At 40.1% G+C, this 23,195-nt stretch overlaps 1 protein-coding gene and 1 long non-coding RNA gene across 2 annotated transcripts in view; both read left to right on the plus strand.

Annotated features, from left to right (window-relative positions):
• VEZT (vezatin, adherens junctions transmembrane protein) overlaps window positions 1–23,195 on the plus strand; it is a 150,143-nt gene that overhangs the window by 78,516 nt on the left and 48,432 nt on the right. The window lies entirely within an intron of this gene.
• On the plus strand, window positions 1,750–15,475 carry LOC126034454 (uncharacterized). Its single transcript, XR_007504630.1, has 4 exons — window positions 1,750–2,875; window positions 11,422–11,855; window positions 13,218–13,304; window positions 14,801–15,475. It is a non-coding gene; the product is annotated as an uncharacterized LOC126034454 (long non-coding RNA).

Genomic DNA, 23,195 nt, shown 5'->3' on the forward strand with positions numbered 1-23,195 from the left:
AAGAAACAGCTCCTCTGATTTACAAAACGAGACTCCATAGCTGTGAGAACAGGGGTGGTAGCTAGTCACTGTGCAACCTCCTTACGGATTTGTCATAATCCTCTGGAATCCTGGCTCCCAAAAATCTTGTGTTCCTGCCATTAGGGGACAGGGGCCAACTAGAGGACCACACTGTGAGACAAGGAGGCAATACCCAAGCCTTTTTTCCACTGATTTCCCAAATACATTTTTCGGTCAGGCTTCCAGGAGGAAAGAACAATATGAAAAGTTAGGTCTGAAAACACCCTTACTTTCTTCTTCTTTTTATATAAAATGTAGATATTTAATTCAGATTTAGCCTTTGCTTCTTGGACTAAAAATCCTGCTGGTGCTGAAATGCATGGAGTTTTCCCAAAGACTTCATGAAGGCCAGAATTTGACCCCTTCTACGCTAACTTTTTCAAATGCAAATCAGAAATGATAGTTGCTGTATGACCAGTTTCTCAAGGAATGGACAAATAAGACATAGTGAAAGAAGTCATTTTAATGCCTTAATTGGTACCGAAGCTGCATCTACGCAGACTCAAATCCTCTTAAGATTTTAATTTCAGTGCAGCTCCACTAATGTCTAGTGACAAGCGTAAGATTTTGAATACAGCAATCACTGATGGTTACTGTTGTGCCCACTATGTCAAGATGATAAAAATGCCTGTTGAGTCTTTACTACCACTTCTACCGTTAGCTTTATTGAGAAATTTTCAGGTAATTAGAAGAATAGACAATGTCCGGGGGACATTGAAAGAACAAACATTCCTTGTTTTAAAGTGGTTATCATATTACTTATCTTTTGCTTTTTTGCCCTTCCAGACTTTAACTTAACTTGTATTTCCAGTCCTTCTAAATACAGACTTACACAAAGATACTTTGTGCCATGTATTTCCTTAGTACCTGGCCATGTGAATGTGAGGACAGAGTCTTGTATTAAATGATTACTCAGTAAGTTTATACTATAAGGAAAATGAGCTAGTTTGAAATTTTCTAGCAGCATGCTTCTGTGTGGAGTTTTTTTCATTCCTTTTTATTAGAAAGTGCTGATTCCTGGAAGCTAAAATGTTTCAACAAAAGAAGATGTGTTGTCACACTGCTACCAAATCACAGCTTTCTGCTCAACTGATGCAAAAGTTTATTGTGGTTACTAGTCCTTGGGGCCTGCAATGTCACATTAGCCACACACCCCCACTGCAGGGTTTCCTCATACTGTGTCACAGAGCTAGAAAGACCCCCAAAACTCAGTTCTAGGGATTTGCAATCAAGATTTGAGGTCCCTGCTCTGCAGCAAGGGATTATTCAGGGTTAATCCCTCAGCTGTTCCAGAAAAAAGAATGATGTGAGGAATTCCTCTAAGTTGGGAACAGCAATTTACTCCATCTTCAAAGATATGGATTCAAGTAATATATAGTTTTCAGAAACAGGTTTTTTGAAATGCCCTTTTTTTGTAGGAAACTCTTGCGTTTCTAAACTTATTTTTCTACTTTGGAAGTGTTTTTTTAATATTAAATTTCCTGTAGAACACATATTTGGAGTTGGTGCAGTTAGACATTTCTGGTGAGACAACTTTCTGGATATTTTAGTAACCAGATAAACAGAAAATATTAAAAAAAGACTCTTTAAAGTTTTCAACCATGTATTGGAAAAACTATCTACTGACTGATAAAACCCACCTGAGCACAAGGCATACTTCTGTTCTTGTTCTTTCTTTTATACAGCTGCTCTATCTTGTCTTCACTGGGATCCTCATTTGTTTGTGAAGAAGATGAGACACAGACCACTACAATCTGCTCCTTAAAGGACATCTGATTGTTAATGAGGTGATCATACTCCAGGTCTGACACATAGGGAATCCGATGATTACTGCACCTGCATGTCTTTCCTTCCTCCCCCATCATAATTCTTCGAAGCACAGCAGGACAAGCAGCCTGGGACGTGACCCACAGCTTGTCCCTGCCACGAGGAAGAGAAAATATAGGGAAAAGTGTTAGCAAGATAAATTGTCAAATAAGTCAAGTACAGGTTGAAGAATAATTTTAAATCTTCCCTATAAATGACAGGCCTAGGCCCAGTCATCACCTGTTATCTAAGGCATGCAGTCTTCTAAATGTTTCAGGTGTTTCTTAAGGTCTGATGCAACCATGAGTGCTGTGAAGCTCCCGGCTTCTGCCAAAACGCAGCCTCTGAAACCAAGCCGACCGCAGAAAGAGGGATGTGCTTTAACCAGATGAGCCAGCCAGGCAGGCTTCAGTAGCAGCTAAGAGCAGACTTCAAAGGCTATTCCCTAATTATTTGAAAGTCTCATAGGCACCTCTTACCTTCGACAGCTGATTGTAGTATACTCATTTTATATTCATGTGTATGTGCTATGTGTGTTGGTATTATTTGTCTCTCATGAGCGTGGTGAAGACTAATTTGAGAATTCCTTTGACATTTTGAGGGGGATTCTGTAGGTCATTTGGTCCTGTAAAGCAGGCAGCAGGAGTGCCAAGTTCCAGAGCCTTATCTTCACATCTCTAGTGAAGACATCATGTCATCAATAAGAACCTGCCACAGTTGCTCCAGGTGATAGTATCTTTTGAACAAAACTTCCTCATAATGAGAGCAAATCCCATGAAAGGTTTGGACGGTGGGGGGGGTGGGGAAGAGCGACTCTAAAGCCCGCAGGCCTCCCCTGTGGCCTTCTGAAGCTAATGGAGAGATTGTTGCTGTATCTGGGGATGTTGGATCAATCCCTAATGGCTGTGCCAAGAGAAAAGCATTAAAACAGAGAGCTGTGAGAAGCACTGTCCTGAATTAGATATCTGCTGGGGGTATATTGTGCTGGAGGGAGCCGAAGAAAAAGGAGGTAAGTCTAAAATAAATGGATCAGGGAAAGAGACCATAAGTGGCCTCACAAACAGCAGGAGAATGTCCAAAATTTTGGTTTTCAGCTTCACATGTATGTAAAACAAGATTACAATTTCAGCATACTAGGAGAAATAATGAAATACTTTAGATTTATGGTATTTTTACTTATTAGTTGAGCTACAGACTAGTCATATGAAATTAAAAGTACTTTGTTCCTTTAATTTTGCTCATTCTTAGACATTATTGAGTTTGTAAAAAAGCACTGTTGCTATTTACCCATAGGAAAGGTATCAATAAAAGCAAACATGCTTCAAAGACACAAGGAAACCTTGAGCCACCAAAAATACAGTGAGAAATCGTGTCACCTTGTCTTCCTGTTATGAGGAACTGCAGACACAGCATGAATGACAGTTGTGGATTACTTAGGTTTGAAAAGTTACTATTGCTTTGGATCCACATGCAATGCATCCTACGCAATGCTGTAACAGCTTGGAGGCATAAATGAACTACTTAACCATATCCAGAAATGAACAACTACTAAACTACTACCATCAATGTTTACACTGGAGCCATCATTGTCCAATCTTAGCTTAGATTTCCTTACCGTGAATTAATGACATACAGTACATTCCTTCTTTTATTTCCATTGAGCTGAGTCATATGCAGCTTCTCTGATTTGGTATTTAGTAAAACAGAAGCACTGTATAAGAAAATAACAGCAAGTAAGTGAAAGTTTAAAGGCAAAATAAAACAAGCATCTTGCATTAGCAGGATGTGCCATGGATGGGTGAAGTCGGGTTTCAGATAATTGCTAAGAATATTGCAAACCTCTTTGCTTTAATGGATTGCTTAAAAAGACATTTGTCTGAGACTAGCAGATAATTTGAAATCAAATAGAGACTGTCTTGTACTTGAAAAGGCAAGGACTCAGGAAAGAGGCTGAAAGCAATATTCCCTCCACTTCTCTGACTACAACTCTAAACAAACTCTTAGGAAGCAAGTCTGAAGCTCAGATTTTCTATATATTATACTTGGCAGGTGGTGGCACTTGGAAGAGCAGAGCATCATTCAAGCACATGACACACTATATAGAGAGGCATTGCTCCCAAATAGAGTTTTTTGGGTGCTACTATCATAAATGTGGCTGATAATAAGAAAAAGTTAATCTTATTTGCTGAAATAGTATTTAAAGATCTAATACGGGCATTTTTCCAAACCTTCGCAACTGCTGCTTCATTGTTGTTACTGCTTTTAGAGGATCGTTCAGGGATATATGAAGGCTCTGAGGTACTGATAATAACATCTCATGGAAAAAGAATGTAAATTCTTACTGTGTGACATAAGTAAGCAATCATAAAAGAACCATTGAGTGACTCGGGGGGAAAAGTAGTTCTTTCATCGTCTCCCCTTGTCCCCCTCATTTACCTGAGAGGATAAGAGTATGGTTCCTGCTGCATGCTGTAAGGACGAGCCGACTGCGTTTGATCTAGAAGGAGAGGAGTTTCTGACTTGGGAGCTTGGCTGTTCTCTTTCCTCTTCCCTTGTGATCTCTGCATACCTGAGGTAACTGGGAGAGCATCCGCAGACTGAATTATGCCCTTCCTTAAGGGTTGCAGAGGAAGGTCAGACGTTTTCTGAAGGCGTATGCGGTCAATTCCTGAAATACACCACCACTGCTGAAATCAGTGACAAACTAGACCCTGATTTGGTAACTGATGGTGGTTTTGCACTTACAAACGTAACTCATCTGCTATGTGATCCAAACTGGAAAATTAATAGTGAAAGTTAGTCACACAATTACAGAATCACAGAGTGGTTGAGGTTGGAAGGGACTTCTGGAGATCATCTGGTCCAACCCCCCTGCTCAAGCAGGGCCACCTAGAGCCGGTTGCCCAGGACCATGTCCCATCAGCTTTTGAATGCCTCCAAGGATGGAGACTCCACAGCCTCTCTGGGCAACCTCTGCCAGTGCTTGGTCACCCTCCCAGTGAAAAAGTGTTTCCTGATGTTCAGAGGGAACCTCCAGTTTTTCAGTTTGTGCCCCTTGCCTCTGGTCCTGTCACTGAGCACCACTGAAAAGAGCCTGGATCCATCCTCTGTGTACCCTCCTTTCGGGTATTTATGTACATTGGTGAGATCCCCCTGAGCCTTCTCTTCTCCAGGCTGAATAGTCCCATCTCTCTCAGATTCTCCTCATAGGAGAGATGCTCCCTTAATCATCTTCATGGCCCTTCACTGGACTGTCTCCAGTGTGTCCATGTCTCTCTTGTACTGCAGAGCCCAGAACTGGACACAGTACTCCAGGTACGGCCCCATTAGTGCTAAGTAGAGGGGAAGGATCACCTCCCTTGACCTGCTGAGGCCAAAGTCTTAACTCAGGTGGAAGATCTTAAATCTGATCCTCACCCTTTTATACCTCCCTCTTCCTGCCCAGAACCAGTTCTCTACTGTTGGATTAGGTGTAACAAATTGGCAGGTTGGCAGGTTTTTCTGGTGGCTAGATTATGATCCAGAGGAAAACATTATCAGTGTTGGCAATGATGTTGACAAGGCAGAAGAGGTAAAATGAATCCTGCCAAAGGAACATGGTGATGCTCAAGCTGTCTTCCCCATAAAAGGACTCCAATATATGGAACGTATCTTTTGCTAAATTAATCAGCAAAGATACAGAATTCAGGCAGTACCAATTTTCCTGAACCATGTTCAGTAAACCAGAGCATGTTCTTACAGCTTTTGTTTGTATTATCAAGGAGGCTTTTATGTATCAAGCACTGACAGAATGATTCCCGTGGCATGTAATGCACCAGCATGAGCTCTCTAAATCAATTTCATTCCATTCAAGGCTGAAATCAAGTTTATATTAGCCTTCTGCCCAGGCCTAGCTTTCATGCTGTCAGGAGTTATATGAACTCACAGTGGATTACCTTATCAGATAGTTCATTTAAATGTTATAGCTAATGCATATAGAGCAAGAGTCTTCAAAAAAGGTTTTTAGTTACGCCACGCTTTTTTCCTCCTCTTTTCCAAACCTTTCTTCCTCCGCCTCCACAGTCTCAGTCTAACAAAAGCTGCACTAAAAGGGAAGTAGGGAATCGGACAGGTCATTACCTGTCCCATTGTCCCCAGTAGTTTCCTCAGTACAGGACTGGAAGCCACTGTCTGTTCAGCCCAGATACATCTCAAGGCTCTACACAGGGTATGTCCATACCGTGCAATGTGCCTCACCGCAGCGATCCCTGACCAAGCCGATGTGCTTGGCTCAGTGCAGTACCATGCAGAGGTATTAGCCTGGCCCTGGGAACAGTTCGGTGCATTAACACCCTGCTACGTCTGCACCAAACGGCCCGGTCCCTGTAGGACTGATCAGTCCGAACGCAGCGGCACTGATGCAGCTCTACTGCTGTCAGTTGTGGAGTGGGCTTCTTCAGCGCTTGCCTGGCAATTTTAATGCCACGCTGTATGGAAACACTCAGCATGGAACTATCTGCTGACCTCAGAGGTACCACAAGTCCCAAGTACCTGCTCACCAATTTGAGTAACAGGTACCTACCCCACTGGCCTCCTCTCTAGTTCAGTGTTCAAGCCAGCAGTGTCTGCATTCTCTGACGGTCAGTCTGGGGCTGACTTTCAGAGGACTATTTAGTCTACCTAGTACCTGCGGATAGAGAAACAAGCTCATAAAACCATGTCCCCAGCTGTTTTCTGACCGTGCCTGACCTAGGGCTGTGCGATAATACCGCAGCCAGTCATCCACAATGCTCCGGATCTTCCTCTGCAAATTCCTCAGTTCTCTGGCTGCACTGATGTCATTTACATGGCTTACAGTTGCCTCTGGAACTTCATATTTCATCAACAGCTCTGTCAACTTTGGCTTTAAAAAATAACAATGGAAAAACAAATTAAAGAATTTAATGATTCCATCTGGTGCTTAATGGTGCTGACACTGGCATAACACTGTTAAATGCCTCACAGATACAAACACCTTCTGAGTACGAGTTATTGACAGAATGAGGTGTAATTTAAAAAGAAACATTTTTAGTCAACTCAACCATCACTGGAGAATAGTTGCAATAGTGAATCCTGCCCTCTTCTAGCCTGGACAAAGGGAACGGTAAATACTGAAAAGCAGAGCAGTTACTGTTAGTATTTGTCTGCTTGGCTGGGCTCATAATAACTCCAGTGGCCAAAGAAGATAGCACTTTGCACTATGCAAAAAAAAAAAAGCATGAAGCAGATATAACTGCTTGATTTTTCACTGACTCTAGAACCATTTAAATCTTTGCATTCCAAACAAATGCTCTGCCTTCAGTTTGTTCTGAACATACATAGTAACGGTGTGATACATGTAATAACATTTTACAACCAATAAATCATACATCAGTGTATGTTTGAAAGAGTCCTTGATAACTACAGAAACTTCTCGTAATGATGACCATGCCTAGTGCAGGAGAGTTCTTGGGGTGAAGAACCTTCATAAAGAGCATAGACTGACCTGAAAGTGGATGCTAATGGGACTCCAGAAAGAATGGTGTTAGTCTTAGAATCTACCACTTGAAGAATGACAAATACCCAGTATTCTTAACTGGCTTTAAAGAGAGTATTCATCACTTCTGCTATGAGGATTCACAGTTTTCATTGTGTGACATTTAAATCTTTGTTGGTTTATGAGGTTTTATGTGTAGTGTCTAATTATTTGGATTGCTGACAGCAGACAAAAAAATTAGAGCTATTTTAATTGCTATAAAAGGAGATCATTTGCTTTTCAGATGAGACAAAGATTAACAGAGAGAGATTCTTGCTGACTATAAGTAAGAAGCACTGTTTAAAATTCAGAGGAAAGATCATTTTCATTAATAAGAAACAAAGGGCAAAGTACAAAGACAAATGCTGATTTACCTCAAAGTTTAGACCATTTTTGGTGGTGTCAGTTAATCTATAATGAAATAACAGGTACAAGTATTTAAAATGCCACTAACTACAGCTGATATTCTGATGTAAGCAAATGCCACCTTCTCATACCCATTTTCAAAAATGTCTGACCTTTCAAAATAATTGGTTCTTTTGGACCAGTGGTGTTTAAAATGACATAAATCTGCTTGGAGGAGGGAGGACAATAAGATTGCAGACTACCATATACATCTGCTGTGTGTTGCCAGGGTACCTCTTAATGAGTCAATGTGGAGTCTTAGAGAGTAGAGACCCATAACCAAACTAAAATGAATCAGTAAAACCTTCTGGTCAAACCTTCTTCATAGGTTTTTACTGACACATCCTCGTGACAGTAGAATAAATGAAGACACAGATTCTTTCTGACTCAGACTTTAGCTGTCTGCCATCTATTTTCTAGAATTTTTTCCAGGTGAATTTTGCTATGTCAGCTATTTAAAGTCATATCCTCTTAAAGTCAAATTCTCCACCTCAGTGCTGTGTCAAGGAAGGCTTGGTGTGTGAAGAAGTAGGTTTGAACTGAGAATTGTATAAATTCTGAACACCTACTCAAGGGTGCGAATGAACCAAAAGACTTATTCCTGCTATACCAATTCTCCCTATTTCCTTGTAGTCCCTCAGAGCAGTGACCCTTCCAATTCCACCAGGGGAAGATATCCAATGAATTCCTCATAGTGCTTCATCTTCCCTAGTTCTACTTTGAGAGAGGCTCAAATTCTCCATTCTTCCGTAGAGAAAGCCTTGTTCTGGTGGCATTTCAGACGGCAGTCTTACTGGGACTCAGGAGTAGCTCTATTATTGTTATGGCCCAGCCATTTCCAGAATTAGAAGGAATAAGGTGTTGTTTCTCATCCCAGTATTACAGAGGGATTACAGTTTATTATGGAGGTATTAAGAGCTTCTCAATCTTCTTTAATCAAAGAACTGCCAAACTGTTTAAAAAAACTAAGGTCCAGCTTATGAAACATAGATTGAATTTTTGTTTCCATACAGATAAAAAATAGGTTAGATATTGAATATGTTAATTTACGACTTTTGTCTTCCCTCATTTAGAATGTTTCCTTGCCCACAGAAGCAGAAAGGTGTGTGAGTGAGAAGTTGGGGATTTTTTTGCTAATGATGGTGATGTTAGTTGTAGTAGTTTCACGGATCTCATTCTAACATCTAAGCCTATGAGCTACACATTGTGAAACTCTTACAAAATACCATTTAATAACTCCAACAAATTTAATTTCTCAGAAGTTCAGGAGTTAATCTAAATTTCTCTTAAAATCAATGAGACGTATACATGCCTCTTATAGACTTGCAATGTGTGCTTTCACATTTTCTAGGCTAAATGCTTTCATAAATAACAGGAACAAGGAAGTAAACTCTGAACAAACAGAATTTTGTTTTTGTTTTACTTGGATCATAGCTTTCTTCTGCTTTTCCAACAACTGTTTCATAACTATCATTTTCCTGACTCCCAAATCACACAAAAAAAATCTGTTTTATGAACAGTATATTTCAACCCAACTATAAGACAGCATTTGCCATTAAGATGTAGGGGTTTGGCTCTGGATGATTAATCTAGCTGGACAGCCAGCTTACTGCATGGAAGTGAAGGCCAGAAAGATTTGGATCAGGATTTCTTGGGGCTTCAGTCAGTACCCCCCTACCTACAGCAAAATAAATTATACCTACCTCAGAATGGGCTGTCAATGCATTTAGTATTCTATTTGGTAGACCAGAGGGTTCTAGATAAATTACAGGTAATATTTAACCGTCCTTTCTAAGCAAAAATGAAGATTCATCTGTGTTCTAGCTGAACCTACAGAGTAAACACTGGATGTAGGGTGATAGGGTCTTAATCACCAGAAGTTATGAACAGGTAATACATTAAATAATTAAGGAAATCAGCCAGAAAAAAAAAAGGCAGAAGTAGGAACCTAAGTGCATAGAAATAACTGTCCCTTTGGGCCAGACCTGTGGTAGGTGGACATTGGCATAAATCCACTGGAGTTTATGTTTAATCTCTAGAAGCTCTTACTTGATCACTCTGTGGCATTGCACTTAGCACACTTAAAAGGAAATAAACTTGGGAAGTGTATTTTATGGGAAAGCTCATCAATTCCAGAGTCTGCAGAGTGAATAATATTTTTAAAGGGCCTTCATAAAATGCAATACTGCAGCAGTTACGACATACCCATTCTTCTAACTGTGGAAGAGCCGCACCCTGCAGCGGTGACAAAGACAAGCACACACTTTCATGTTGCCACTTGTAGACCAAGCTAATTGCAAAGCGCCCTGCAATCCTCACTGTGATGTATTCATTAACCTGAAAGAGCAAAAAAGATTTACTAACTCCAGCACGTTTTCATATTTATGTTTGGATGGAAGAGGCAGACTGAAGTCTCAAAGGGTTATCCAAGACAGTTGGTCATAGGGGAGGGAATGATCGGTTACTCTAGGCTTAAGTCTACAAACAAGCTTTTGTGCTGTCACTCTCATTTGAATCCTGCAAAGTTAGCTTGTAGCATAAGAACTGTGGCCAGAGACAGCTCCCAGCCCTTTGTCTGGGTGACTCCTGCCCAAAGCAAATGTACGGAGACCGTGCATGTTTCGGAAGGTGATGCTGTATAGCAGGAAGACCTGAGAAACTCTCCTACCTCTCAAACTGCTCAGGAAAGCCCATATACTTCTGAGGCAGAGGCTGTGGAGTCAGACGTGGAGACACGTGGGAAGCTCTAGTCCTTGCTTGCCCTTTAACTACTGTTGTTGGTGAGAATGGGCAGGATTTGGACAATGTTCAGTCCCCAGTAAAAATTAGCAATTTGACACATACAAAGTACTTTCTTAAAATCACGGTCACTAAAGCCTTTAGCATTGTCTGTGTACACAGACCATGAAGAATGCCCTGCTGACACCAAGCAGGGGACTTGGAACCACGTCCATTTACTCCAAAAGCCAGTTTGCACCAGCCTTTTCCAGCTCTGACACTCCTACCCATTCAAACAAAGTAAATATTATCTAGCAAAACCTAACAGCTTTACTAAACTCATTTCCATTTTCATATGGCTCTTGAAGAATGTCAAATTAATTTGATATAGCATATAATTCACATTCTATAATCTGTAACATTCTATAATTTGTATTTGATAACCCAAACTCTTTCAGTAATTATCTGCTTTAATTTTTACAGACTTTGTAAAAACCAAAACTGCAGATCAGTGTGATATTTTGGAATTCTCAAACTCTTGCAGATTTTACAGAATAAACAAAAGCCCAACCCCATATAAGAGTATCTGCCTATATGAAACAGTCATAGCAGCTGTAAGAATTTTATTGCCATTTGTTTGAAGTTATTCCTTCATGTCAGCTGCTAGCCTGGTAGTGTGAGCCAAGTAAAGAAAACATGGTATGGGTTTGGCTACCTGTCATTCTGTCAGGGCCTTATGTATGCCCTGTAAGCCTCTGTATTAGGTAGCGAGGAATAAAAAAAAAAATCACCTGATCCAACCCCTGTAAATAATGGGTGTGTTTCAAACTCCGTGCCCAGAGGCATGCTTACTGACTTGGGTCACAAATGTTTTACCTTTGTTTCTGGTATTTTTGCAGCATGCTCGGCCCAGCTCTGGTAACCACAAAGCAGTGGGAGACATTTCCTGGACTTCAGTGGAAATTAGATCAGGCCTGACGTAAAGCAAACAACTGCCTGCTACTGAACATGCCCAAAAGAAAAATGAGGAATGGCTCGTTCATGTTCCCAAGCTCAGAAAAGACTCTTCCAAGTTGCTTCCAGCAGGGAAGATGGGCCTCTGTTTTATTGAAATCCTGTGTTACAACAGTTCCAGGCAATTTGCTTTGCCTTCTTCTCGCTAAGATGCCACATGAGTAAAACAGAGGTAACGATACCCACTCATGTAGAGGCTGTTGGGAGAGCCATTCTTTGTAAAGAATGTGTTAAAGAAGAAGAAATGTAAGCATCGTGTTCCTTGCAATTAAGACACCTCAGAGAGACCAGAAGATGTGAAATTAAAAAAAAATAAATGGTAAGAACAACTCTAAGAAAAGTAAAGCAATAAATATTACCTGTGCTATAACTGGCTGGGCAAGCTTGCCATCCCGAGGCCATTTCCATTCTCTGACCATTTCTTCATCTTTATTAGTCACCAGACCTCCTTCCTGATTAAACATCACTGTTACAGTGTTGCTGTAAACAAGCAAAAATACGAAACCTGTTTTTCCTGGTGTATCTCAGTAAAACCTAAGCAATCCAAGCAGCTCTCTTTGATCTATGAGTCTTTAATTAAAAAGCCACTTTGCATATCCACTCCTTCATTGAGCTTTTCTCATGCTACAGGCCTGTGAGGCAGGTATAAATTATTATCCCTGTGATACAGACAAAAGAATTGGGTTAAATTCCTGTTTTAATAATTCAAATAAAATAAAAAAAACTGGTGTCAAATGGTGTGATATTAATGCCATTTCCACCTACTAGTACATTTCTAGGAGATCTAAACAACTTCAAATTCTATTGTAAATTTAAAGGAAGAAACAAATAAGGTAAAATGGCATGTAGATGCCATTCATGTATGAGCCTTCATTTGACAGTTTCAGGAACGTTTTTATGTCTCTAACCTTAATATTTATTAAGAATAATATATGTTCTGATGCTTCTTTTATCTACCCATAAGCAAATAACACTTGGTGACCTGCAGAAAGATATAAATTTTGAAACACATATAAAAGGTCCACAGATCATCAAAAGTTTTTTCAAGTGGATTCTGTGTGTTGATGATCTTCCTTGGACACAGGGGACTGGAGAATTTTGGGGGTTATTGTTTAAAGTACCAGGGATAGTCCTGAGTTTGCTGGGTTTTTCTCACAACTTAACTCAATACAGAAACTGAGTCTTTAATAAAAGGTAAGTTTTTTCTTGAGTTTCCACTGGGTTTTGAAAAATAAATACATACCTATTAACAAGGACGAAACAAGAAGCATCAGGAATCCTGAGAGTTAATGCTTGCACTTTGTATTTTCTATGTATTTTTCCTTGCTTTTCCATAATGTAAGGTTGGTCAGTGTAGGTAAATTTGCTTGGTTTGATTTTATATCCTAATTAAGAATTGTTTAAAAGGTTTTTTTTAATATTTTGGACTCCTAGACTTTTTTTTTTTCTTTCCATAAACAAGGGCCAGCTCCTTCCACTAGCTATGAGGGCGCTGAACTCCTTTTAAAGTCATTTTATACAAGAGCTGAACAATCCTTCTCTGCACAACTCCAGTAAAACATATTCCTCCAATCCCAAGAGCTCATTCAGGATACTAAGCCAATGAACTTGACTTCTTTAAAAATGAAGGCAGCTGCAAGTTAATATGTTCCTCATTTTTAGCTACTATTCCTCTCTGCAGAGCCTGAAATTTTGATCCCAGATGTCTCGAGTACTCCAAAGTCACTAAAGGAGCATAAAAGAGGAAGACCAAGGAAAAGGCTGTGCTGTAAGTAGGAATCAATGATAATCTTTGTTCATATCACATAAAGGTGCAAAGAACTACACAGAGAGATATAAAGAGACAGTAACACTACCCAGAAGAGAACTGTTGATGTTCAATTTACATGCTTTGGTGGGCCTGAAACTTCAGAGGAAATCACCTGTGTGTATGCTTTCCACAAGTGGGGATCTGCTCTTTACAGCTGCATTCGAAATGGGCAGAGATGATACTGAGAACATCAGTGTTCATCCTGCAGCTTTTGTAGATAAGTTTTTAATGACAGACCAATCTATGCGCCTTTAGATAGGGGATGCACCACAAAAGGAAGTAAGCTGTACAGAAGGATAAGTATCCAAACAAATCCTTGCAACTGTTTTAACAAGATGGTGTGACACAAACCTGGGCGAATAAATGAAACCCAGTGAAAGAAATAGAATCAAGATGAAAACATAAAACCACGAGCAATACTTTTTAAAGGACTTTTCTTAAAACATGCATCTAAGATCTAGTGAAGGCAATTATAGTCTTAATTTCCATCCCTATTAAAAGCAGACTGTAGCAAAAGGAGCTGGAAGGGACTTAGAGAAGTCACTCAGACACATTTAAAGAGAGGGAGGGACCATACAACTCTGCAAATTTTTTGTGGTGGCCAGGCACAAAGATTCTTTAAGAACAAAGTTCTTTGTTGTGTGTAAATTATTCCAGATTAGGTCAGTAGCTCCAATTTCTCCATAAAGTTATGCCAATTATTTTTAATACAGAAAATCATAACGATTATTGCACAATACATAGAACAAATAGCATTTGATCAGCTTTTTTATGACCTGTATAATGCACTGCATTCTGAGGCACTAAGAAGTAGCAGGGGTGGAGGGGGGAAGAGGGTGTCTGCATTTTGTCTGTGTGGAATATCCATCTGCGGCTCATGTCATGCATTCAAGGCAGCCAGAAGGCTGGCTCCCAATTGCCTGCTGTCTCCTTTGTATGTGTAAATATTCTAGTAAACCAAAGTTCATCCTGTCCTCACAGCATTGGTTTCACAAATGGGAAATTCAAAGTGATTTCTGACTAGCTTAGCAATTTAGATAATGTGCTTTTCGTCTGCTTGAAAAAATGGTGGCATTTGACTCCTAGAGGGGACTTGTAGGTTCCTGCACCTCCAGGTGACCTGCAAACAAGATGAAAGTGGTGTTTTTCATCTTCCCGCACATGTAGATGTCAATCTCCTCCAATACCAAACTCTCCATGGACTATCAGTCTGTCTGAACAAAAGTTTGGTTGCTAAAGACTGTGCCTGGCTTTATTTTTTTGAGTGAAGAGGGTAGATGAAAATCAACCAAACCAACCAAAATAAACCACGACACATTGTTAGACATCCAACTAAGATATGACTCTAAGCTGCAGAAGAAAAACTGTGTTGCACAACCTTTCTCACGTCCATTGTGGTTTTGAACATTGTTTTCATCCTCGTATAGCTTCATGCTCTCTGCTCTAATTTGCAGCATCAAGCAAGTGCTCATAGTGCATCTACTTACCTGCTGGGAAGACAGATGCTGCCATGTCCAAAAGGGGTGAAAGTTCCAACTATAGAGTGATCTGGAGAAGGGCTAAATATGTTGGTATAGAAACCTCCACATGGGAGATTGCAGCAGCTTTGGCAAACAGCAAGACACTCAGAAGGATAGCTAAAATGAGAGTCAAGGAGTTAACTTGGTATCATTCTCCAGTTTTATGGCTTCTGTTACGTGCCCCCGCAGAGGACACGGGCACTAAAGCTCTCTATCAGCTCTGTATCCTGGGTATTGGGTCCAGGTGCATACGGGTAAGTGAAGCTACTAAGCCAGTCATGTCCTTCCTTGAACCAGAGGGTGGGGAGGGATGGAGGATGGGTTCTCAGTACAAAATCCACCCACCTGACTAAGCTAACGTGGCTGGTACAGGCCAAAAGTGACCTTCGCAGGAGCAACATATGAATCAGAAACATGTTTATGAAGCATGCTATCTTTGGTGGTTTTCCCTGTGGCAGAGCAGACTCTTCCTAATCCAGTTTGATGACTGTGACTGACAAAGCGATCTTTGTTCAAGACAAGGTTATACTCTAAATGGATTGCAGTTTGATGCCGTTAACCTGTAACTGCATTTTTCATTCTGGAATATTTCTTTCTGAGGCATGTCCATACACCTGACACATACTGGGCTTTGTTGTTACAATCTGACTACCTGGCTATAGCTCTGGTACCATATAAATACAGTCTGATAAGAAACAAACAAATGAATGATGTCTTGTTCCTTTTCATGTAGCCGAGTCTCGGAAGCTGTTCAGCTACACATTAAGTCTGAGTCTTCCCTCTGTAGAAATTCTCCCACTACCCCTCACACACTTGCTGGAATTCACATGTGCTGTGTAAACAGAAAGGATATTAAATGAAAGAAGAGCCATCATTCAGCCCGTAGTGCAGTTTTCTCTGTGCTGTGCCTGCTTTCTTGAGCACTGGGATCTGAGGTTTGCCATGTGTCAGCTCTGGTGTGACAGTCATGCCAGTCTGAACTTTCCGTGTCTTGGAGAAAGTTTCTTCTCTGTGATCACCATAATGCCGGAGAATAATTGGTTTGTCAAATCCTACTTTTTTCAGCTTGGATGTTTGCTCTTCTCTGTTTACATGAGGGAGGAAAAAAATTACACCTCTGATTAGTTCTTGCTAAGCAAAATCCTCAGGCAAGACTTCCATTAATTTAGAACGAAGCAGGACCTAAGCAGAAAAAATACCTTGATTTGCAAGTCAGCTGAGAAAGAAATGATCAAGATTACTAATTTAGCTAGGAATTCAGGCAGCCTCACAAACATCAGCAAAGCCTCACAAACATCAGCAAACAGCCCCATTGCCTGTTGAAGCTGTCACAGACATTTCAGTGCTTTGTCAATGGACTCAGCTACCCATGAGTTGCAGTAGAGAGTGGAGGTTCAGACTTCTTACTGATCAGCATGGCCAGTGTGAGTGACAGTGAAAATTTCTGGTTTAAAGTCTCAGCTATTTTACACTTACAATTATCTTAGCAAGTCACTAGGTTTATATTTTCAGCTGAGTAAAATGGCCCAAATGTTTGTTCTTCTCTAATCTCCCCCTTCCTACTTAATGCAGAAGAACCTGCTGATTTCCCAATTCCTTCCCCAAGCAATATCAGCCTGAAGTGGCAGACTTCTGTTTTGTTTCATCAATAACCTTTCATTACAACCTCTCTACAGCTAATGATATGATTTTTCTCTCTTCTAAATTGTTTTTCACTCGGGAATCCTGAGCAGCTTTGTAAACACTGGTGACAGATATTATTAAACACATTACTCTCAGATAGGAAGGGTTTAAGTTGCCCAAGATCACGTAAGCCACCTGTGGTTAAGCTGGCACTAGAACTGACTGCACCAACCCTCTACACATGTACATAGCAGAGATCCTTTGACTGTGAGGGGCAATCAGCTTTACCCCTGTTGAAAGTTTGTCTACCTGATTTTTTTTCTTCACCTTCACCATCCTGTATTCCATATGCCTATCGTGCTACTCTTCATTGCTATTGCTTACTTCATCCTTCTGAGAAAGAACAATACTTAAATATTTAAAATTTCTTTATCTAACAGCCAAATTTATATCTATTTCAGTCCCATGACTGATCTTGAGAAAGAAGCAGAGAGAGTTTGAGGCTGTCTAAATTAACCCAAACCTAGGAGACAGCTATTTAGTCCTGCCGGCCTTTGGCTGACATCCTTTTCAATTAGACATTCTATGTGTACTGTTCTACATGTATATATGAGCACATGCATCCATACTTTTCTCTCTTTGAATTTAAGCAGTTATAAAAATGTGCGGGTCATCACAGTAGTATTAGGTAAATGAAACCATTAAAGGCAAAAATGAGCACAAAAGCTGGTCAATTTTGAGGATAGCTAATTATGTAAAACATCAGCTGATAGAAATCAAAGGAATATTTTTGTCTTCAAGCCAGTATTTCTTGCTGTTTCAATTTTGCCATAAAATATTGTTCAGTATAAACTTTTTGCTGACCAGGCTAAGCATAAATATTCAAGAACACTAAGCCAACTCTGAACTGACACAAGAATGTGGTGACAGCATCAGGGTATTGCAATATGAGGAGCAGCATTTTACTTCCAACCTGATGAGCCAACAGGGTCTGCAAATCCTGCAAACGTGCTCAGGTCCTGTGAAAGGGAACACTTTGCTTGCAGGCAGATCCTATGACCCTATTTGTGGCATAAATGTTGTCTTCAATTAGATGATTAAATCAGCTGACTGCAGAGCTTTTGGGAACAGTAATATGGTAGACCCCAGAATAATTGCACCACAGACAACCACAGGTATCCACAGTGTTTGGATAAGCTCCATCCAGTCCTTAACAATTGCAGGCTGGGGTGTATCAAAACCCTGAATCCAGGAGGATAAATGAGATACATTTCAGAGTGTTCTCTAAAACAGCTAATTCTAAGACATGATGTGTCTCATGGGTGGGAAGACAACAGCACTTATTTAAATAATCAGAAATTATGATCTTTCCAGTATAAGCTTCAAATATTAAACTTTTTTTGTTGCTTTTTCTTGGCTTTGCAAACACATTATATAGCTATTGGAGAGTGACATACAGAGGCTGGTCAAACAATGCAAACTCCAGTTTTTGCTGCAGTCTCAATTCTGTTGGGCTCTGGGCTACTCAGTTCCCCCAGGAATAAAGCAGTGATAATAACCCATTCCATGAGGAATAATATGCTAGCGTACTACATTGTACATTGTAGCATATACGCTCTTACACACTGAAAACTGCTTGATTTTATCGAGCTACTAGCTGCTAAACCTATTATTATGAATGATGATTTTTCACCTAAGATACAATGCTGATTTTATTAAATCTGAATAAGTTTATAATTTTGCCAGTGTGCAGGAACTGTCAGTTAAATAGCAGGATATGTAACAGCTGAAATTCAGAAATTGTGCTGTAGATACAAAAGTATACAGGTTAACTTTAATAACTGTCCTTGTAAGTAATTAATTCTTATAATTAGTTATCAGCAAAGATTTTTTTCATTTAAACCTAGCCTGCTTTATAAATTCCCGTACTTCTTCCTCAGAGAATTGATCAGGCAGGGTAAATCTTAACTACTTCTGACACCTCCTCCATCTCTTGATACTATTGTAGCACTATAGTTGGTACTCAAAAAATGGCTAATGTATTAGGAAGCTACAATACATTTTAAACATATGGACAGTTCTCTGTGGGGAGCATCCAGGGTGCCATGTAAGAATGGAATGCTTAAGTATAAGCAGCATGAAGAAGTCTAAAGGCCTGAATCTGGCCACAGTATCTTATAGCAATCTTCTTTCAGGCCCTGGCAAGGCAACAGGCTACAGATCGCAGCAAATTACCAAAATGCAACATGGTTTTCATGGGCCATGGTTTCTTTTGCAAAAGATATTCAAACAGTTTTTCACAACTATTGGGAAGTTTATCTGCAGATTAATAATAATCAGAAAATATTGTCTCACCACTAATTCCTGAAAATGTCTCTGTTGAGATAATTCTTATCTTCCATTACATTAGCTAAAATAAAAGTATATGTTTCTCTTTCATGAATAGTGAAATGTTAAGCAGAACTTTCTAACATTTCAAAGCAATAATGCTCTCCAGACTATTGTGTTGGTTTGGTTAAGTGGTCTGCCATAATCCATATTCTACATCATGAAAACACTGACATTTATTCTAATTTTGCTTATGGAAGTAAAAAACTCAGTTCATTACATTTGTTTTTTAATTTGTTCTAGTCTCTCCAGTGTCCACGCATAAGGCAGGTTCTGGTGAATATCTTCAGAATTTGAGTCAGAATGTTGGAAAATCCAACCTAGAGAAACAGAATGAGACAATAGAATTGGATGCATAAGTAAAGACTGATTTTAATTAACGTCAGTCCTGTTCTATGGCATCTGTCAATAGAAAGTAAGGTTCATTCATATGAATAAAAATTGCTGAAGCTTTGGGAATTGCCTTCTTAAACAGATTAAACAGATCCTTTGCCTTGAAGAATACAATGGGAGAAAGAGGGAATGTGCATTGTATTCACCTTCAATTGAAAAACAGAAAATTATGTCTAGAAAGAAGGTGGGCATCCAGAAAAATTGATTATTCAGATAAATTCCAGGTTAGACCCTCATATGAAGTACCTTAACTTCCCACATCACTCACAGTCACTGTTTGATTTGTGTACAGTGCAGGATCGCTGCTGAAAAAGGATGCAGGTAATGCAGACTCTAATTATTCTCAGCAGCCATCTGGAGAAGTACTTGGAAAATTAAGCTATGCATCACTCTGAGCAGCAGGGGCACAAAGTTCTTTTAGTGTTTATTTCTGTAAGACATCTGTGGTTGCAGCTGCACTAGGGCAGGTATATTTTACTAGTTTACATGTGCAGCATTTTTGGGTTATTTCAGAAGGCCTGTGGGAGTGTGGAGGAAGAAGTTCCTTAACTTCTGGAGATTCTCAGTTATTCTCACTCAATTTTCTAAAAAGGTGAGAATGACCAAGATGAATGGTCAGGATGCAATCTCTATTCAGCCTAAACATCTTCTGTAGCAATGGTTATTATCAAGAAATCAGATTACTTGATGCGAAAGTCCAAATAAGTTAATAAAAAATGGCTACAGACACAGACTGCTAGAGAATGGGCCAAGCAATTGTTAAAAATTAATGCAGAGAAGCTCAGTTTCCCTGGATTTACTGTTTCACTATGAACAAATTGGAGCAATTTAGTCAGAATCAAGAACTCGGTGGGTAAGAACTGTGGTCACAGAAATGCATGACCTGCTGCTGGGCATTCCCTTCACCAAATAAAAAATAAACCTGTGATGACAGACCAAGCAAATGGGAGCTCCCAAGAGATAGGAAAGGGCAGGGACAGTTTAGTGGAAGCTGGTTGTCTCAACCCTTTAGACATTCATCTGTGACCACTGAGACAGAAGAATAAAGAGGCTGCCTGTAAGCACAAGAGCTAAAGGTGGAATCAATACTCTTGCAAACTTAATAGCTCAGAGACACCAAGAGCACGCAACTCCACAGCAAAGCATTTCAGAAGTGCTGTTGCTTTGTTACAACTAGAAGAAACTGGATGCCACCTTTTCAGGAAACAACAAAAGAGGGTATAATTCCCTTCAGTGCCTATATATTTGTTTACGGAGCTGTTCCTCCACGCTAAGATGCTGGGTGTCTCTGCAGCACTTTCAACCTTCACTAGACAAGGAATTTCAGTTCTGCAGTCCTGGTGGCACCTGACCAACTTCATGGCCAGGATGAGGAAGAAAATGCACAAATGCTTGCTTTTTTTTTTTCCCACATGGCAATGTTCTTAAAGAAATCCAAAAAGAGGTGCAGAGTAAGCAGTTATTCCCTTCAGATCATCAAATTTGTCCACGTTTTAGGCAGAACTGGCATAATGCCTTGTGAAGAACTTTTCAGTTAGTGCCTTAGTGCTCCCATTCAGAGCAAAAGTTATTAAGTCAAATATATGTGGTCAGAAGGTTTCCAGTAGAGAAAGACTTAAAATCCCAAAGCAGTTATTCCCCCTGTATTCTGCTAGCAAAGAGCAGTGGCTATGTAGGAAACCTGGTTGGCAGATGATCAGAGATAATCAGAGAAGGACTGGGTATTTAAAAATAGATTATATCCAAAAAGCAGGAGAGTGAGAGGGCTATTGCTTGACAATTACTCCCTCCTCATACTAATCCATATTGTAGTAAATTCAGGCATCAAGAACAGCTGTCCAGGTACTAGATAATTCTAGCCACCTCTGCTAAGCACCAGCCATCCAGCTGCTGGATGGTGCCTGCTACTCTTACCTCTTTCCCCACAAATGCTGGATGAGAGCGAGAAGCTGATTGTGATGGGTGATTGGCCAACATCATTTTGCACAACGGGAGCTAGACAGGAAGAAAGCAGAGTGCAATGCTTATGATCATACATGCAAGGGTGAGTCAGCTTTCAAAAACATAAAACCAAAGATTATTCTTTTCTTTTTTTTTTTAAGAGGAAGACTGCAGTAGCACCTGGAGAGCTGGAACAGGCTTGACCCCAACCTCTGGTTCTGCACTGAGGATTACTTGCTGAATGAAATGCTCTGGATGCAAATGATTTTTACTGGCGCAATATGTTATGACTCTATCACTCACCTTGAAAGAGGAGACTAAAAATGCTTTGATAAATGGTTTGAAACATTGCCCAGTTTCACCGGCTTTGTTCTTTTAAGTGTTTGTACCTCTTGCTTCAGCTGCAAAGCTATTTCATCATGTCCTAAAACTATATTTTGCAGAGAACTGCAGTATAACAAGCTATAAAGTGGGGCATGTTGGCCTACCCAGCCAACAGAGTATAGTCTTAACAGAAAGTGGTTTTTTCCCTTTTGCAGCTAAACATTACAACACAGCACATTTACACAGCATGACGTTACCTTTACTTCCTAGAGGCATGTTTGATGCTGTCTCAGGTTTTCTTTTTCCCTTTGTAGTATAGGCTGGTAGAGCAAAGCTTTTCTTGTGTGGTTCTTTTCTGATGGCAGTGATTTCACACTCTGTATGTCTGGACCCCAGAGCACCACTCTTAACTTCCTCTGAGGCTTGGCTTCTCCTGGATCTCACACTTTTGTACGGTAGTGACTTCTGGTGCCATTTACGGTGATCAACCCCCTCAGTGATTTCTCTCCAGGTACAGGTTAGCACATTCACAAGACCCTGAGGGAAACCAGTCTCATACCTAGCAAGGAGCTGCAACTTCTCTCCAAGTTCCTGTAACAAGTTGGCAGCTACAGACTCATTCAACATATTCAGGGGTGAGTCCTCATCTGCCTGTGGGATCAAAGATGTTTGGGAGATTTTTGGGTTTGAGTCCTCCATAGTGGTTTTACACAGGGAACGACAAGACACGTGTCGCAATACTGGATATTTTTCTTTTCTTGTTGTATCATCATTAAAGAAACCATCTTCATGTCTTTCTGTATGCTCACCTGTACAGATGGCACTCCTGCCTTCAGTTGGGCTGAGGAGAAAAAAAAGCTGTACCATTAAGTGAGGGCAGTAACAGTTAAAAGAACATAGAAAAGAGACCTGTTATCTTTGCTGCCTGGAACGTATGTGGACAGGCTGGCAGTGCTCCCTTTCACAGTTGAGACTGAGCCACATTTCCTCCCAAGGAAGACACTCCTAGATCAAGCTCAGAAATACCTGTGCAGAGCAGCACGAGGAGATTTAGTGCAGCCATTGCCAAACCAGGGAGTCTCTGCACTGACAGTGTAGGCTTTGGACTATGCCTGCTGAAGTGTAATGTAATGTAATGTAACACGCTGATTGATTTCTTCTCTCCTATGTAAAATTATTTTCTATTGCCTCAGTATAATGGTAATCAAATAAACCCAAATTTTGCTTTTGTAGATGTGACACGCAAAGGACTTTTAGGTGTAATAAAACTTTGTGTGTCTAAAGAAGTTTTCTTCAGTAGCTGCTGATTCTATATACCCTATTCTGTGTTGGGCTTTTTTTTTTTTTTCCAGTTTGGAAAATCAGATCTTCCATGGTTGTGAGAGGACCAGCTTTATTTTAAACTATAACAGTTTAATTAGAGGACTGCCAATGCGGAAAATTTATTAACAAGTTTTAGGAGTTTTAAAATCTAAAACTCAAAGAAAGTTTACCAAAAAAGTCTTAGTCCTCAGGCTTCTAAACACACACAAGCTTAGCTGTAACCACGTGGTAATCCTCCCCAGTTTCATTGGTAACTTCTTACACTCTTTAAGTTGAATGCACACAAATGTGTTCATAGACTGAAACAACCTGGAGTAAATTTCTGAAATCCAACAGC

The sequence above is a fragment of the Accipiter gentilis genome, chromosome 34 (genome assembly GCF_929443795.1).
Source record: "Accipiter gentilis chromosome 34, bAccGen1.1, whole genome shotgun sequence".
NCBI lineage: Eukaryota > Metazoa > Chordata > Aves > Accipitriformes > Accipitridae > Astur > Astur gentilis.